Source organism: Chiloscyllium plagiosum, chromosome 9 (genome assembly GCF_004010195.1).
Source record: "Chiloscyllium plagiosum isolate BGI_BamShark_2017 chromosome 9, ASM401019v2, whole genome shotgun sequence".
In the NCBI taxonomy this organism is placed as follows: domain Eukaryota; kingdom Metazoa; phylum Chordata; class Chondrichthyes; order Orectolobiformes; family Hemiscylliidae; genus Chiloscyllium; species Chiloscyllium plagiosum.
The window spans coordinates 43888907-43906636 of record NC_057718.1 but is presented as its reverse complement, the minus strand read 5'-3'; positions in this window follow the sequence as shown (position 1 = coordinate 43906636).

Here is a 17730-nt window from a genome sequence, read left to right as displayed (position 1 = left end):
CCAAATTTGAGGTGGGCAAGGAATGAGGAAGTAGCTTGCACCATTTCAACTGCCCATGAAATGGGCATGACAGCTTTTGTCTTAATTGACTTTCAGAATGTCCAAGGCTCCCATCTGGAGACAGTTGGGAGCCTTACAAATACAATCAGATCAGAATCAACCTGTGCAAATGTGACCCAGTCAAAGGGAATTCCCACTCCCGGGCCATTCCATGAGGGGAATCCTGGCAGGATTATCTGCAGAATCTACTTGTTGCTGGGTTTAATGTGAGCATGAGCTGCAGGCATTGGCATGTGGTGCAGAAAACTATAACCAAACACCTACCCTCGCAGGTTACACACTGAAGGTCATGGTATTATTTTAGAGAAAAGCATGACAATTCTCTTATCCAATGTTTATCTCATAACAATCATTAAAATGGATCATCTGCCATTATCATAATGCTGCTCGTGAGACCTTGCTGTACAGAGTTTTGGAAGTCATTGCTATTTTATTGGTTGTAAATTGATTTAGGACAATCTGAGCTCATGAAATATGTAATTTGTTTTCTTTTCTTTTGTGCTTTCATATCCTACTTGTTTTTCATCTCATTTTGCCTCCTTTACTTGAATTAACCATTGTCATAAAACAGTTGATCACAAATATCTTTATGTTTGCTTGTTCTGTGCATTTTCAGCTTGTTTTACTTCATTGGTTATACAGCTTGGGTTTCTGGGAGAAAGGACATGCTCCTTCCCATAATGATTTTCCTACTGGGCAGCCCAACCCCATGGTCTGTCCATTGTGGGGGAGGGGCAGATGAACACTTCTTCAACTTATTCCCCTTTCCATAAAATCCCTAGGCCTCACCTCCCATTCCCAATGTGAAAACTGCTAACTTGTCTGGTCCTGGATTCAGCATCCACTAAATGTTTGGAGTCCCAGTCCTAGCCACTGCTGCCAGTGATGCAGCTGAGACTACAGAGCCAATCAGATTGCATGGTAGCTCTGCGACAAGGGACTTCTGCTAGCGTGAGGGGTAGAAGTACCATTCCCAGCCAATTTATCACCCTCAGAGCTTTCAATGGCAGTGGGGCTGCTGTAATTGACGGGGCTGTACCAACTCTTCAGGTAGTTGGGCAAGGAACTCTGCCTTCTAAAAGTTCTGCCCCTGAAATTGCTTTAATTTTGACTGTAACACTTATAAAGGTGAGCAGCATCATCAAATGCCTCAGTTTGGTGAGAAAATACTCAGCACAGGATGGCAGTAAGTGAGGAAAATGATATTTTTAAAAATATAACATTGATTTAATAGACATTATATGGTAATATTTTAGATTAAAATAACATAAATGGTGAAATAGAGATAAAACAATAATAGGAACAATTAGCTATGAAATTGCCTTTTTCCTCCAACAGATTATATACATTAAAGATTGTGGGATTTTGTGGAAACTGCTGATGAAGAGCTTTTGGAACAGTGACCAGGTACTAACTATAATCTAACCACTCTTTAATGAGCAGTGAATGGCATTTGATAAAATGTCATGCACTGCCAGATGGTTTGTATTGACCAATATGAATCATTATATTTCAGATATCCACTGCCATCTGACATTCCGTATGCTGGGAGAATTTAAATTGAGGTACTCACCAGGGGACCTAATGCACAGCCTTTAGCTGTACAAGCTTGAACTCTGAAGTTATGGAGACTCCATGGTGTTAGATCATTAATGTGACAGCCAAGGAAAGAAGGGGAGTTTTCCACTAACACTCCATTCAGATACAGCCCATAATTTATGATAATACCTTTGGTCAATAAAAAGTGACAAAAGTTAGCACTTTATGATACATACAATACATATTGTGTGCCTATCGTGTACATATTTGTGCACAACAACATATACTTGACCTTCAGTGAAAAAAAAATCACACTTGACATAACCAAAGCACTATTGCTATTAATATTCATGAAGCCCTTTTTGCTGAGAAAATAAAGAACAGAATGAGATAAATACTATATCCCAGAAAATTCATTGTACATTACAGAGAAGTAACAAGTAACATTACTATCAAGTAGAAAGATTACCTTAGGTTTAATGATATAAATTTTTGAAGATTTGAAAATGGGTTTGATTACATAGTTCAGACAAAATTTTAGATTATTATTTTGAATTTATTGTTGAGTACTAATGTTTTTAGATTAGATTAGATTATTTTCCCTACAGTGTGGAAACAGGCCCTTCAGCCCAACAAGTCCAAACCGCTCCTCCGAAGAGTCACCCACCCAGACCCATTTCCCTCTGCCTAATGCACCTAACACTACGGGCAATTTCGCAGGGCCAATTCACCTCAGAATGGCGCTGGAGAAGCACAGCAGGTCAGGCAGCAGCCGAGGAGCAGGAAAATCAACGTTTCAGGCTTCCTGCCTCTATTCATCAGGAATAGAGGCAGGAAGCCTCCAGGGCACTATTTATTGCCATTAATATTCATGGAGCTCATTTTGCTGAGAAAATAAAGAACAGAATGAGATAAATACTATATCCCAGAAAATTCATTGTACGTTACAGAGAAGCAACAAGTAGCATTTCTACAAAGTAGGAAGATTACCTTAGGTTTAATGTATGCTGCCTGACCTGCTGTGCTTTTCCAGCACCACTCTGATCTCTAGCATCTGCAGTCCTCACTTTTGCCTGGCCAGTTTACCTGCCCTGCACATCTTTTGGACGGTGGGAGGCAACCCACGCAGACACAGAAAGAATGTGCAAGCGCCACACAGACAGTCACCCGAGGCTGGGATCAAACCTGGGTCCCTGATGCTGTGAGGCAGCGGTGCTAACCACTGAGCCACCATGCCGCCCCATGGTGTTCTCTAATTTTCAGCTGAATAAATTGAATGATGAAGTTTTTCTAATTATACTTATGGGACTCTCCATTTTGCTTTTAGAATATAAATTGCAATGATAAAGCATTCAAAAGTATGCTTAATATAATTTTAACATTTAAATTCTAATTTTTTCTAATCTGTGAAGAAATAAACAGACATGCTAATTTTTTCGAAAATTTGTGAGCGTGTTTATTGAATTTTGTTGTTCAGAAAACATTTATGTTCTTGTAATATATAAAGATGTTAAATGTAAAGCAATGTGTCAATAAACTACAAATACATGTTCATATTCAAATGATATTCGTTTGCATACAAATAATGAACCATCAGCAGGAAGTGGTGCACATTTTGAAGTCCTGTTTATTGCAGTTAGAGTTTACAATCAGTCTATGGCATAATTTGCAGTGCTGTTGTTGTATTGCTAGTAGCTGACAAAAATGCATTTAATTTGTGAAGTTCACACATAGTCTTGTAATATATTCTCATTTAAGTGTGTAGTAAACGTATTGACAAATTATTTTTGCCATGCATGCATAACATCTTTCCTGTACTCCATTTGAATTGTTATATTAAAAGTGAAAGAACATTATTGTTAGCCTAATATAAAATTCTCTGTCAGTGTAAAACAGCCATTCATGGGGTCCATACCTAGGTTATGCACTAGCCTTAATGTATATCATGCATACAAGGAACTAAAAATTGATCCTTTTCTTCTGAGTAGAGATTATGACCTACCTGTATTATTGTCATGGAGGCAGCAAGTGTGGAAGTTTGATATTGCTATCTCAATTACCTGTTTGTAGCATTGTAGTCTAATAGGACCTGAGTAGTTGGCTGTCTGGACATCCAGCCAGCTTTTGAACAACATATATTCATCTCATATACTGCAGCTCGTCTTTTCCTCTTCAAGGACACCTGTCCCTCTTATGGGGGGAGTTGCATTTCATGGAAGGAGCCTGATGCTGGCAGCTTAATGTAGGAACTTCACAAATAAAGCACTGGGGAAGGCAGGGGTTCACAGTGTGACACTGAATCCTTTAGTGATTGAAGTGGACAGAAAGAGCAATTCCATATTTCTGTAGGGAGCTTGGAGACCCTAAAGGCAAACCTAAAGAAGGGATTAGGAACAGTTGCTCAAGGAGGTCAATTCCTAGAGTTTGATCACAATGACTTAGGCAGCAGTGCTATCAGAGGTCTAATAGCCTCATGTGGGTGATCAGGTCAGTGAAAGCATCATCTCCTGACCTCGTCTACCCACCAAAACACTATCCCCTCTCACTTCTCAAAGCACTTTCACTTTATTTCCCCCAACAGTAGTTTCTTTAACTCCTTCTCTCCATCCTCACTTACATTCTGAAACCAGCCTTAAACTCAGCTCCCACTGCTTCCAGATACCCCCATATATTCAGCTGTGGTTGACTCATCACTAAACTACATTAATAACCAACAAACCATTAAGTCCTTAACTCACTCTTACAGGTAAAGTAGCACATAAGCAAACCAGAACTAATGATGGACAAAAAAATGCCTGCATCTCCTGTGCACTTCACATTCTCCACATCATGTGGCCAGTTATGGATAAAGGTAAAGTTGCCATAGTCCCAGAGGATCATTGGGTCACTCTCTCATTATGGAGTTGACTACTGGCGATCATCATGTCTCAAGTGAGGGACAAGATTGAACAGGTAGGATCTTCATGGTGACCTTAACCAGTGTGGAATTGAGCCTGTGCTATTGATGACACTGTGCAACAAAGACCAGCCATCCAATCAACTGAGCTAACCCAGGGTTGAGTGTGGTCCATCCCCTTGAATGACTGAGATAGACAGACCTGGACAATAAGTGACCAAAAGCCTCAATGATACATTTGCCTCACACTAAATGACTTCTCACTGCTGCCCAGGCCAGTTGTATTGAAGCACAGGGCCAACTGATGTCCATTCCCCAGTTGGTGGAAGAATGGACCTGATGAGATTGATGACCCTGAGCAGTTGACTGACCATGCCTAAGCTCTGGGCAGCCTTTGGCTTACTTTGCTGGGAAACCCTGTCTAAACCCTCCCTGTCTCCCTTCTAGACAAGAACTATTCTGCCTAGAACTTGACATGGCTGTTTGCTTGAAGCATTGTCATGTGTTTGGTGCATATGCAGCTGGCAAATTATGCAGGTATGAGATTGACGTAGCATAGTGCTGAACATTAGTCTGTCCACCACTTTGACCTGATGACAGGTGACAACCATGACATGTTTCCTGGCTTTTTATCTGCGTTAAAATTCAAAAAAGCAAGATGGCAATGTTGTGAGCATTGAATGCGCACAAAGTGAGTGGGCACAAAGTGAATGAGCAAGCAGTCATATAACCCCAGATCAAATCTTTAAAATCAGTACCAGTCTTTCTGCACTAAATGTCCTTGCAGCAGCATTACATTGAAATGTGTCATTGTGCTCCAAAGTGCAGCATTGAAATCCAAACCATACTGCAAATGGATTGAAGATGTGTTATGATGATGCTGTGAGGATGGTACTTAATGGATGTCAATGTCTGTGAACATGGGCACAAGCAGCTGCAGCCCATGAAGTGTGAGCTGGGATGTCAGTGCCGAGTGTTCAAGATGAAGATCCAGAAGAGCAGTGATGAGGTGGAGTCACCCGGTAACCACTCTGAGTTCCACATTGTGAACTGTCACAGTCTAGTTTCTTTCTGCATATTAATGAGTTGTTTGCTTGAGATCAACTAATAATGAGCTGTTGTGTGCATGTTAATGCTCACAAATAGGCCCCTTGCCTCTCCTGAGTGAGAATCTTGCCTCGCCATTTAACACTTGGTTGGAAAATGGGACTTTCTGCTCTTGATGTTGAGAAGCTCCATGCAGACTGTCTCTTGAGTTTCCCAACTCAGAGGCTGGGAAGGTTCTGCCCATAGAAATACAGGAATATAAGCGGGAAGTGAGAAGGCTGCAAAAGTAGCTGTGAAATTAAAAAAAAACAGCTTAGATGGATTACAATGAATGGCCTGATTTTGTGCTGTACATTTTATGTAAATCTGTTTTGTTGCTTCTGTTTCTAGCACCCTAATGTTCTCAGATTTTGTGCAAATGCTTCTGTAATGCGTTTGGGTCATGCTATTCCATTTTTTTCACATTCTGGCAGACATCCAAAGGTATAGTTCATGCTGAGTTGGAAGATAATGGGGCAGAAACTAGCCAGGCAGTTACAAATACCCAAGGGACCCCCCCACTGATTTCTCCCCTCCCTCCCTCTGCCATGCAATTTGCAGTTTGCAATATTAATGATACAGTCCTTCATTAATATGCAAACTGGGCTCCAATAATGTCATTGGAGCTTGACTATTATTTTAACTCTGCATCAGAGTAGTGAAGCCATTAGTGAATTTCCTGTCACATCCATTTACAGGGAAAAAGAATCAAGGCTCAAAGAGGCCAAAAAATCTGACTTTTTTATTTTGGCTAAGTGTGAGTTGCAATCAGTATTTCTGAAGGATTTCCTTGCCAAGAGACCTTCAAGTTTTCTCGCTGTATTTTACTAATCTTGCCTCATTAACTACCTACTCCATCTTTACAATGCCCGCCATGTCTGATTCTAGCCCCATTTATCACACGTCATTACCACAACTAACTACTCAGCAGATATCCACTGAAAGATCCCATGCATCCATGCCATCTTTAAAGGGACTTGGTATGTCTGGATGAGTACTGCCCTTCCAAAACTGCTGAAATGGGTAAAGGCTATTTCCAGAAGATGTCAGAGATTCTCAGGCAGTGACCTGGATATCCTGGTTGAATGGATTGTGGAACGGAGAGTTCTATTCCTGACGGATTTGTATTGGAGACCCAGCCGCCAGGCCCTGGCAGCCTAATCAGAAGTCGCCACTGGGTCAGTACCCTCTTGATAGTGTGGAGGAACAGCCAGCAGTGTTGACAGAAGGTCAACTGCCTTGTCTGCTGCACCAGGGTTAGTACCACACTCTCCACTCTACTACCCCACATTCACTCTAACTTTGCTAATGCACCCATTGCCCACCAAGACTCATTCACTACCACTCTCACTGCTGCCTATAATATCTTTCTTCACCCGCTCTTGCCACCAATCAACCTCCCACACCATTACCTCAGTGCACCCTCTATGCAACCTTATTCAGAGGCATAGAGCAACTCAACAACTTTCACCCACCTGCATCAACACCAACAGCCACACCACCCACTTGATTCCTCCCTTTCTCTCACTCCAGGAGAACTGACCCTATACAGGCAGAGGGATGTCTGACATTAGGATCTTCATCTCTTTTGAAGGGAGAATCCTGCTCTTCACATGAGAAAACCAGGATTCTCTGTGGGAATGCTGAAACATCCATATTCTGCAAACTAAGTAAGTATTTCACTTTATTCCATTATAAATCTCACAGTATCTGTGATGTCAGTGTCATTCATTTCCAACTACTTCTAACTACAGGCCCTCATGCCTTCTCTCTCTTTTGTCTTTTGTCTCCAATCTGCTGTGAAATGGCTGACTCCCCCAGAAGCCATCTCCTCACCTCTGAGGATGAGAGTTACAAAGCCTCAGAGGAACTATCTGCAAAGTTGCCTCCTGTACCCTCCTCCAGCTCTGATAGTGACGTCTTGGTGGGAATGTTAAGCTTAGGAGAAATGGGACAACAAGGTGGTGAACGCATCATTGTGTCAGCTCCAGAACTAGCTGAGGATGAATCCTCCTAGGCCCACATTGGAGGACCACATGGAGACCAGGGAGCCCAAGGCAGGAGAGGACCCTGTGGTATCAGTAATCAGGGACTTCATCCACATGCACAGAGAAAAATAGGAGTGACTGATAGATATGTGGGATGTAATGGCCCATATTTCTCAGAAGCTACAGCAGTGCAGTGAGTCACATAACCATCTTGCTGCCTCCATGGACCAGTTGTCAGCTGTCATAGAAAGCCAGGTCCAGCTCCTTCTGGGTCTGCTGGAGAGGCACATATATCACCAGGCCATCACCCCAGCCATTGGACAATAGGAGCAAAGGAATGGAGATGGGGTACAGGGAACATGGCAAGCACTGCAAGTGTGTCTTCCTCACAAGGAGAGAGGGTGGTGCCAAGAGGCACACAGCCAGAGAAGGAGCCACACACAGGTCTCTCAGAAATTCCAATTTAGGACACTTCAGGATGACCAGGTCCTCTGCCTCCAATCTGCCTGCCACCCATCTGACCCGTGGAAGTTCATGCTGAATATGATCAACATTTCATCTGTCAACAAGACCCTTGATATGTCTGGACCATCCAGCCTCAAGCATGAATCCTGGGCTAATACTCCCCAGCAGGCTACCTCCAACTCCACTGCAGAGCCAAGGAGTATTGGGAATGAGACAGAGGAGAAAACGTACTGAAGCCACTCTTTAGTGGCATAGCTGATGATGCACTAAGCATTACTGGCACTTGGAAAATTGTCAAAAAGTGTTGTGCTGTAAAAGCACAGCCAGTCAGACAGCATCTGAGGAGCAAGAGAGTTGACATTTCGAGCATAAGCTCTTCATCAGGAATGTCATTCCTGAAGAAGATCTTATGCTCGAAACATTGACTCTCTTGCTCCTCAGATGCTGCCTGACATGCAGTGCTTTTCCAGCATCACATTTTCAGACTCTGATCTTCAGAATCTGCAATCATCACTTTCTGTTACTTGGAAAATTGTTAATGTTACACCTTTATTAAAGAAGGAAAGAAGACAAAAAGTCAGATAATGATAGGCCAGTTAGCCTATTTGGAAAATGTTTTTCTCCACATTAAAAATGTAACAGTAGCACATTTAAAAGTACATCATAGGATTAAGCCGAGACAGCATGCCTCATGAAGGGAAAATCAAGCCTGAAAAACTGACTTAAATTCATTGAAGAGGCAACTAGCAGTATAGATAAAGGGAAAGCAGGGGATGTAAAATATTTGGGATTTTCAGAAGGCATTTTGTTAGTTTTTTAGTGTTTGATATACCATTTTCTAATTTGATCCTGTGTATGTGTGGCTGATCTTCATTTTACTCATTGTAAAATAGGTACAAAGGGAAAATTAAGCTATTTTTTTCTTTCTATTTTGTATGCAAAGATTCTACAATATGATTGGCTATTTGGACATTGGCTTTGTACTGACATGACTGTTGCTGAATGCTGGAGTTCTACTTTGGCTGAATCCAAACTGAAACTAACAGTGAGAAAGGTCCAATCCACACCATTTAAAATTGCTACATCTTTTTCGACAGCTTTCTTGAAGATGACGGTTAAGCATTGTCATTTTCCCACTTACTGCAAAACATCAGTCATTCGAGGCATTACAAAAATAATATCATGTGTCATGAATTCATGTGACAATGCCAGGTAAACAAAAATATTTAACTTGCATTTGGAATGTTCAACAGAAGCAAATAATTTTAAACAGCATTTGAAAAGGCAAGGGATAATCAACATGGCTTTGTACAAGGGAATTTGTGCCTCACTAACCTTTTTTGAAGAGGTGACAAAAACATTTGAAGAAGGCAAAGAGGTAGATTTTATCCATATAGACTTCAGCAAGGCGTTCAATAAGGTTCCACATGGTAGACTGGTAAGCAAATTTAGATCACATGGAACCAGGGGGATCTACCCAATTGCATATATGAAATTAGGAGGCAGAGGGTGGTGTTGGAATGTTGTTAATCAGTCCAAAGGCCTGTGACTAGCAGTGTGCCTCAAGGATCTGTTCTGAGTCCATCGTTGTTCATCATTTACATAAATGATTTGGATATGGATATGGGAGATATAGTTAATAAGTTTTGAGATTACATCAAAATTGGTGGTGCAGTGGACAGTGAAGAAGGTTATCTCGGAGTACAATAGGACTTTGATCAGATGGGCCAAGGGGTGGCAAATGGAATTTGATTGAGATAAATGTGAGATGTTGCAGTTTGGTCGGGAAAATCAGGGAAGGGACATATACAGTTAATGGTAGGACCCTGGAGTGTGTTGCCAAACAAAGAGAGGGGTGCAGGTGCATAGTTCATTGAAAGTAGAGTTGCAGCTAGACAGGATGGTGAAGAAGGCATTTGGCATGCTTACCTCCATTGGTCAGTGCATTGAGTACAGGAATTGGGAGGTCATGTTGCAGCTGTACCGGACACTGATGAGGTAACTTTTAGAATACTGCATTCGGTTCTGGTCTCCCAGCCATAAGTATGGCGTTAGACTTGACGAGTTCAGAAAAGATTTACAAGGATGTTGCTAGGATTGGAAGGTTTAAGCTAAAGGGAGAGGCTGAATAGGCTGGGGCTATTTTCCTTGGAGCATTGGAGGCTGAGGGGTAACCTTATAGAGGCATATAAAATCATGAAGGACGTGAATAGGGTGAATACCCAAGGTCTTTTCCCCAGGGTAGGGAAGTTCAAAACTAGACACTGTAGATTTAAGGTGAGAGTGAAAAGATTTAAAAAGGACCTAAGGGGCAAACCTTTCACACAGAGAGTGGTGTGTGTATGGAAATGAACTGCCAGAGGAGGTGATGGAGGCTGGTACAATTATAACATTTAAAAGGGAACTGGATGGCTTGTTCAATTCTTGTTCAATTCTGCCTCAAATTCTGCCATGGCCCATGTCACACAGACCCCTATAAGGTTCTGCGCACTCTCTTTTTGAAAAAGAAACCCTGGGATCCGAAGCTGCAGAACCTCTGCTCGGAGCCGCACCAAGCAAAATCTGATCTCAGCCTCAGCCCCCTACACCTTAAACAATACATGTATCTTAAGATCTGTTCCTGCTGTTAAACTTTAGCTTCCTGCAGGATGCCAATGTGCTTCCTTACATTTTTGTGCTATGACCGCTGATGTGGGCAGATATTGCAGAGATATTAAAATTGCTCAGCCTCATGTTGCCAAGATTGTGAAGACTTTCTACACACTTCCATTTCCACTCAGCCAGCTTAAGATTTGAAATAAAATTGAAGCTGCTCTTCCTCCTTCACCGAGAGTGCAAGAGTTAAAATTTCTTGCAAGTAAGTTCATCATTCTGCTGGACAATATGGTAAGTCATCTTATACTTTAAAAGTCCATGAGCTGCAATCTTTGCAATTAAATCAGGATTGTGCTAGCTGATCTTCTACAGTATCAGTACCCATAGGCTTCAAGGGTCATTTGCAGGATGCTGAAAATGCATTGAACCCAGCAGATGAATACCTCACTCCAGATCTCACTAAGTGTTCCCTCAGTATCCTATGTGAAAGTTGGCAGTAACGAGGTTCCAAGTTAGATCTCTTAGAATTTAAATTTTCACAGCTATTGTGTGGGGGAACTGGCTCATGGACTTTATAGGTCTGCAGAGAATCAGTAGAAGCTCAGTGCCATTTGTTTGAAGAGGACATGCAATGAACTTATTGTATTGATAGTGGCAGACAAGGCTCAGCTTTATGTTCAGCATATTTGTTCCTGCTTCATTCAAGGCTAGTAAACAGGTCATCAGTAATATTAGCCAAAACACTTCCCACAAATGTATCAGGGAGGTGGCTAATGCATGGGTCAATACAGCTATTACTTTCATCCCCTCTTTATCTAAAAGCAATAGCAATGATGCACAGTTTTCCAATGCCAGTACACATCAAAGAATAGAGCTGTTGATGGTCACGTGATCTGCCAGTAACACATCTTATATGTCAGTGAGCAACCATTGATCATTTAGCTGTACTCTGTTACAATGATTTTATTCTCAAAGATCTTTGCAAATGTGAGATTGCTACGCTTGTTTTAACTTCCAGTTTGAACATCTGTCCTGCTTCAATATGGTTATTCATGATAAGCAGTGAAAGAGCTCTGATGTTATGAGAGAACTTGGCGTGATGAGCACAAACAGGCTACAGGTTCACAACACTGCAAGTTATATGTACATCAATTATTTATCTGTTAGACATTTCTGTGGGATAGTCTTTCCTCGCCACATTTTGATTGTCCTTCATCTTTATCTGCATCTGCATCCAGGTCTTACAAGTAAATAGTACTGGCAATGACCATATCAGGCAACTTGGAAGTTATTCGTTGGGGTTAATGCCCTGAAATGCCAATGCTCTTGACAGATTCCAACTTGCAGCAGCACCATCTACTGCTATACCATTTCATTATTTGGCCACAAACTCCTATACTGACCAAAAGGTTTTACTTCTCTGCCAGCCAATTCTTTGATCTCATCTGACTTTTTGGAAAAAGCTGAAACTGTGACTGAAAGACATTGCAATCTTTCAAAAGCTAAAACTAATTTTCTTCAGGATGTCTACATTTCTTGGAATTCTGCCTGCTTTATTTCAGAGGCTGCTCAACTGCATGACCCTCTCCATCACATTGCTAGTGAGCTGCTCACTCCAGGACCAAAGTGGACGAGTGGCTTGCTGTGATTACATAATTAAGATTGATCTCAGGAAGTCTCACAGAGTCAGCCTAGCATGATGCCATTGAGCACTAAAGCTTACTGCTCTTCTGCCTTACTGCTCTACCGGAGTGAAAAATCCAGCCTTCAGTAAAAAAAAAGAAATAGCACTTTCAACTAAATGTGAGATCTATCAACCACCATCATTTGTATGTTACAAAACTGATTGGTTGTTCAATGAAAGTTTGGTTTGCTATTTTACATTTTAAAAAAGGGTTCTCTATGGGTTCCAGATAAAGGCAGTGAAGAATTCTGTATACCGTCAAAAAGCTGGAATACACATCTTTAGATGTAGTACTCAATAACAGTCAAAAGGGAGCACTTTTGAGCTATTTAAATATGACACTCTAAATGACTGCAATTTCTGAGCTTTATAAAATGATGCTATCTCAGGAGTTTTTTATGTGTTAAAATGGTCATTAAAAATTAAGTGCCACATATAAGTTGTCATCTAGAATATTAATTTACCTTTGCTAATCATGTTTTTAACTTCAGGCAAAAAAAAAATCACCCACCATTTGGTAACCCTGGTTCTGGCCTGGAAATGTTAAAGGAATTGGATGCATAAGAGCGGACAATAGGAACAGGAACGTTTTCTGGGGTTCTGTCCTCAGTCTTAGCAATACTAGCTGAACTCATTGTACATCCTCCTTAAGTGATGCCTGAGAGAGAAAAAATGTATAAATGCATTTCAATCAAATTTTATTATCCATTGTTATATACAATAACTGATTTCATAGTATGTTGTATACAAGATTCACTTTTTATCAAGTAATTAATTTCCTTGTTAATTATGATGATCATTAATGTTATTTGCTTTATTTAATTAGATACAAATTTTAAATAATCAAGCAGAGAGGAGTGAAAAATTCCATGAATACTATAATTCTGAAAGAAAAGCATAATATATATCAAATCAATCAACATTTTGGAACCTGAATGAAGGGAGACAAAAAGAGACAAAGGATAAATTGATTAAATTGAAGTCCAGAGCAGCTATGATATGGATTGGGACAATGCTGCTGTATAGAAACACGGGGAGACTGCGTGAAGCATCAGATAATGGCTAGGATGCTTTTCTCTTCCAAATACTGAATGACTCCTACTGTGCATATCTAGCTTTTTTAGTCATTGAAGATACTTTAGTAAAATCACTTCGTTCCAAGAAAAATACATTTCAGTTGGCCAGTTGCTGGTCTTTACATGAAATTTATTGAGTAATATATTTTAATCACCACAGTTTATATCTTTGCAGAAGAAAATTATTTTAGCATGCTGCTTTTAAAAGAAGATATTAGACAGGAAGTTCCATTGAATTTCTCCTGAAAATCTCCTGTAGATTTGATTGTTCCACTTCAAACCCTCATCACATACATGCCTTTCTATCTTCTGCCCTGACCCCCTTATATGCTCCTACCTTCAGGTCCAATGTGTGCTAACTATTAGCTTCACTGTAAATTTGGCAGATGATCATTAGAAACTCTGGAGAAACCATGTTAACAGCCATATATTGTATCTGCTGATCTTCCACTTAAGTTATTGTGTAAGAACCTCCAAGGAAATTCTTGGCAGGTAGACTTTTCAGCACTCATTTCAAAACTCTGCTTTGTGTTTAACTGTAAAAATATTTAGCTTCAAAGAATTTGTGGATGCTCTCCAAATCATTTACTGATGTACTCATCAATCATGGCCAAAAGTAGGTTGAATGAAAGAGAAAAGGGTATATTCTAACCACAGCAGATCTAAATATAGTGCAGAAAATCTAATCATATAGATGTCATTGGCAGTCCCAGAAACATCAATAATTGTCTGGAATAAACAAATATGCTTTCTCTTACAAATCGTTATGCTTATCAAATTATTTAAAGACTTTATTTTTAAAGATAAATAAAGTTTTAATGTTTGCTGTAGCTTTCTGTTGTTGTGCTCTTGCATCATTCAGTTCCAGAGTAAAACATGCAAATTTAGAATATTGCATTCTCAATTAACTCACTCAGAAAACAGAGCTGTTGTGAATCAAGAGCACCCAAATTTTGATATGCAGATAATTAAATGAGAATAAAAGAAGAGTGAAGTTATGTTTTTTTATATAATAGAGGAGGAAGTAGAATATCCAATCTGCAATATCGACACAACAGTGAATTTGTTTGATATTTTGGCTAGCATTTCTCTCTCAAACATACTACAAAGAATAGATCAGCTGACTAATGATCATACTATGCGAAAATTGCCTACGTAATTAATGTATTTCAAAAAAATAATTATTGAATTTTGAAGTGCTTTGAGAAATCCTAACAATGGAGTGTTTTTTTAACTTTATTTTCCAAACAGGAAATGTAGTTGGCACTGTGGTCAATAATTAGGTGCAAACATTTGCAGGTAAGGTTTACAGCATATTGGTTAAGTTGGCCAGGACACCTACCTGAAACAAACGTTCAGCTTGTTATCCAAGAGAATAGGGGGCCTAAAACTTGTACAATTCCCTTTGTCAAACTGGACAGAGAATGAGTTGGAGACAAAGTTAAAGCAAAAATCACAGCTGGCCCACCCCCTGTGGAAAACAAGTAGTCTGGTCAATTTTCAAGTGTGCCCGCCCAATTTCTGCCAGGTGAGTAGGGTTAAAAGAGCTCTTGGAAACATAACATGAACTAAGAGCTTCTTGCAGCTGTCTGGAAAGCTGCACACAGAAACACACACTTAATTTCACCATTAAAGTTGAATCGGGATTCTATTGATTCAAAATGCCATCAATTTGAATAGGTTTTGATGCTTTTTCCGAGATACCACCCCACAGAATCCATCGGGTAAGGTTAGAAATGAGCAGAATCTGTGCACGGAAATAACTGTTGTCAACTGGCAACTGCCCAGCAGATAAATTTAAAATTGATCCAATAGTTCACACATAGCCAAAATGTGTTCATTTCAAGGAACTATCTCCACAAATAACCATTCTGATTGTCATGTATTTCTAAATGCAATGTAAAATATCAATGCAATGGTAGTTTTCCTGGGAACATTTAATTTCTTTCCTTTTCCCATTTCATCTTCTGAAATAACTGCCTCATATTTGTGCTGACAGTCTGAGTAACACAGCTAAGTTGTCAAAATTTGTTTCTCGGCCTAAGTAGTGAAATTCAGCTGATGGTCATTACAATCAGTATAAATCTCCTGCTATGACCCTTACAATTTCAAAATAGTTCCATGCGATCTTTAATGGCCACTGAAGAGGACAGATAAGGTCATACCTTCAAGCGAATAGACCTGATAGTAACAGAAATGGCAGAAAGCGACTGGGGTAATGCACAAGAAGTCTGCACTTATGAGTATCTCAGAGGTCTGGCAGAATTTAACAGCTGAATTCTTTTTATTCCGTCTCACGGCTGAGAGCCAACGAGATTGAGAGTCAATGGCCTAGAATCAGAGAAAGTGTGATCATTGGGGGGAAAGAAGAATTTGGAATTTTTGGACCAATGTGAATCACTAATTTCAAATCCCCACTTTTTTTTTACTTCCCTGTTCTTCTCCAGTTCCACAACATTTCAGGATCTCTGCACATCTCTAAATTAAGACTTATTCTTTAATAATTCTAATCACACCATCTTTCACAGCCATGTCTGGAGTTCAGTAGGCTCTGAGTTTGGAATCCTCTTCCTAAATTGCTCTAACTTTCTATTCTCAATGAGGACACTCTTTAAAACTCTAATGGTTTTCATTTATCCTTCTGTGACTAACTGGCATCAAATTTTGTATGACAATGTTGCTTGATACATTGTACTATGTTAGCAGTGTTTTAGAAATGCAAGTTTTGTTCTTGTTTCCATTTATATTTTTAAAGAGTCTATCAATATGCTTGAAGACCATCATGGTCAGCTTAGTTTATATGGTCATAAGAACAAAATGGTCAACTTTGAATTTAAATAAGTTAAAAAGAGGTAAGAACAAAATATTCTGTGCAGTTTTCTTTTCAGATACCAGTTCATAGTTTACAGCACAATGGAACATTCACTGCACACCTTAATGGAGGGCTAGTACTTCTTCAGTTGGAAAGATAAACACAGGTCCCCATATCAGTACTGTTGTACCTTAGGTACAGGCATAAAAACAATGCAAGTAACAAAATAATTCTATTTCTTAGCCTGGGGGCTTGATTTATCTTAGGCAGGAGGTGATTACTATTATTGATCAATGCAACGACCTGCCATTTTCTGTAAAGCTTTCCTCTGTAAATATTCTACTCAATTCTTAGAGCATTTTATTGCAGCTGTTTTTATACATGTTCATACAGTTAAACCAATAATTAAAACAACTCAAATATGTGAATTTTTTCCATTGTTTTATACATTGTGTCTTATTTTTGAATTTTGCAAACATTTGTTTCTGAGCAATAATAAACAAGAGGCAAGTTACATTGGTGAATATACTAACGTATTATACATTACTCATCAGTAGATTAATTGAGAATCAATTTCACTGGGATTGTCAAACACCAATTATGTTTTAAAAGGAAACTGAGCATGGCATTTTACACTTTTTAAATACATATATTGATTCTGAAGTAATTTACTTCACATTGGTAAAACAACTTAACTTGGTACCTCAGAAATTATGTATTGCTGTTCAATTAATCACACTGAATTGAGGAATATTTTGTTGAATATATATGAACTGTGGCAGAGGTAATATAACACAATCAAGTCAAAACATACACCCTTTACTTTCAATTAAAATTTTATTTTCAACCCTCAAATAGTCATAGGTTTGTCCAGTATATATGTTAATTGGATTAACAGAACTACAAGATACTATTCCTTTTAAAATTTTATTTGTTAGCTGGATATAGGTTTTCTTCTTCTCTTTAGAATAAATAGATACCTGTGTTTCCATTCATAAATATCTGTTTAATACAGTGAAATCTGTATTGTAACATAGATGTTAAACCCTTATCTTTCAAATTGTCATCCATTTACCATAAGGAAACTGGAAAAACCATAGATAGGATTTCTAATCTTCATGATTCACTGACTTCGACTATGGGCCTGTTGTTCTTGTTTTTTTTTCAGAAAATGTGGTAGAAACATCCATTTTTCTCTGCTTTAATGAGCAATTAATGACATTTAATCTTCATGATTCACTGACTTCGACTATGGGCCTGTTGTTCTTGTTTTTTTTTCAGAAAATGTGGTAGAAACATCCATTTTTCTCTGCTTTAATGAGCAATTAATGACATTGTGAGATTGCACAGTTTAGGGTGTAGGTTTGCTCGCTGAGCTGTAGGTTTGATATCCAGACATTTCATTACCTGGCTAGGTAACATCATCAGTGGTGACCTCCAAGTGAAGCGAAGCTGTTGTCTCCTGCTTTCTATTTATATGTTTATCCTGGATGGGGTTCCTGGGGTTTGTAGTGATGTCATTTCCTGTT